At 34.2% G+C, this 2,194-nt stretch overlaps 1 protein-coding gene across 1 annotated transcript in view; it reads right to left on the bottom strand.

Annotated features, from left to right (window-relative positions):
- Window positions 1-1,258: 1,258 nt before the first annotated feature.
- Window positions 1,259-2,194, bottom strand: part of LOC136034961 (dnaJ homolog subfamily A member 2-like) — a gene marked incomplete in the record, with an annotated part of 23,792 nt that continues 22,856 nt past the window's right edge. The window contains 1 exon segment of the mRNA XM_065716515.1: window positions 1,259-2,194.

Below are 2,194 nucleotides of genomic sequence, written 5' to 3'. Positions count from 1 at the left end.
AAAAAGCACAAGATACTGCTAGGTTCTTCCAAATGATCGCTTAAACAGCTCTTTATGATGTTCCAGGGTCCCACTAGTGGTGGACAAGAAAAAAAAAGACGAGGGAACAGTCCTATATGTCTGCACTATGATATTTGTTTTCGATATTGTGCTTGAAAATATCCAAGATACGACTCAATTTGTTAGAAAATGTTTCTAATAGTCGTTTTGCCATGTGCATTGCACACAGGTAAAGGCATTTGGCGTTTTCTTAGCAAGAACCAAGCAAAACACAAACAACGTTGTCATCACTTTTATACATTCTAGGACCATACTGGCTACACATGACGCATGGAAAAAATAAATTAAATAATCGTGAAAACGAGGGCAATATCAGCCAGTGGATCATTTTCTTGGTTATTTAATTATTTTTTTTTCTTGTTTGTCATACATCATCCCTTTTATCCAAGTCGAAATGGATTAGTAGCGAAATGAAAACCTTTCACTAGTTTCTTTACCCAACTGAAAAAAATTGGGAGTTCTATTTTTAATGAAATAGAACTCCACATGGTTATTCCGTTTTTGATAGTGACGGGCATCAAATTAAAAAAAAGAAACATGGATAAAAAACCAGGAAATTTAATCTAAAAATACTTACCCCGAAAGAGATGTAAAAATACATAGCCCGAAACAAACTAAGAACGTTTAGCTTTCCTTTGGAGATGTAATAGTTTTTTGGAATCAACAGATTGTAAATACTTAAATTTCTCACGAACGAAGTGTTGGCACCTTTAATTAATTTTGACGTGGCAACACTGACGAAAATGTGATAACGCCCTAAAAACTTCATAATTTTGAAATCAACAGTAGACAGATTTGAGAATATGTTGATTTTCAGGTATGAATGGAGCAAGAATTATTTTGCAGCAAAAAAATAAATTAAAAATATATTTATTTTATATCCTTTGTACTTTAATGATTTTTGAAGTAAAACTTTGAAGATCACTTCATAATTACATTAGTTATTATGCCTAAGATATAGTTGCAGCCCAGTGATACTTCAATTTGACACCAATCCTCCAGTCGTGAATAGAGAACCTTTACGTTCTTTTTATTGGCTTCACTCAGCAGAACCAATCACGCACATTTAAATCTTTCATTATTTTGCTCTTTTATTCATAGGAAAAAAAAATCTCTTCTTTCCTTTGCCTGTGCGAAGTGTGTAACTTAACCAGTGGGACATTGACAATTGCCTTTGACATGTCATCTAAGAAAAGAAAACTTTGGGATTTTTCTTTATTGGATTGGAAAAAATATGAACACACTATATTCGAAAAAAAGTACTAAAACACTTATAGTCTTCTGAACTCCCACACATACGGGAACAAAAATTCAACTACTTTAAAAAGCTTAATTTACCACTCATGACATGTATTCTACTATAACAAAGGACCTTGAACATGAAGATACTGCATACAATAGACAACAGAAGTGGGCATGAATAAAAAAAAAACTAACGATGTCGTCCCTTAAGGGATTTTTAATGACACCCTTGACTTGCATACTTACCAGTTCTAAATTGACACCGATCGATAACGAAAAGATACACTAAAACGACACTCGAAAAAATTCCACGATACGAATTCACCTTGTTATGCCGCATCCACTCAGATATTACAAAACTGCTTAGCATGGCTAATGTTTACACTGGTAGAAAACCTGCTTCACTTTTTCTATTCAGTCTGATCAATTTTGTCGCAACTTAGAGAGTACAATACTTCGTTAGGTGAATACCTTCTTCGAAATTTTGTTTAGTTGGGGGGAGGGGTGTATTTGTGAAATATCATAAGAAAACGATTCTATCCCCAACCTTGATCTAAAGGCAGGGGAATGCAGGCATTATTGCTGGAAGATTTATGACTTTACCCAACATCTTGTTTTGGTGAATGATGCAGCATTTTTTAAAATTCATCAAACAGCCTCAAATCTTCAATTTTGTCCGAGTTTTGATGACAAGAGGCAAGGCTTCAGAAAAAAAGAAGAAAAAAAAAAGAACCGTACAAGCTGCAAAAGACATTACGTGGTCCGAATAAAATTACTGAAAGGAATTACAGAAAAAATAGGTTAATATTATAACTTCAATTGAGAGACAGGGCAGAAATGTAACTTGGAGACGAGAATGTTATAGCCAGGAACGTCGTCGAGGAACCCCTTG

This window comes from Artemia franciscana, chromosome 13, assembly GCF_032884065.1.
Source record: "Artemia franciscana chromosome 13, ASM3288406v1, whole genome shotgun sequence".
In the NCBI taxonomy this organism is placed as follows: domain Eukaryota; kingdom Metazoa; phylum Arthropoda; class Branchiopoda; order Anostraca; family Artemiidae; genus Artemia; species Artemia franciscana.
Note: the sequence above shows the minus strand (reverse complement) of the source record. Positions and strands in the feature narration are given on the sequence as shown.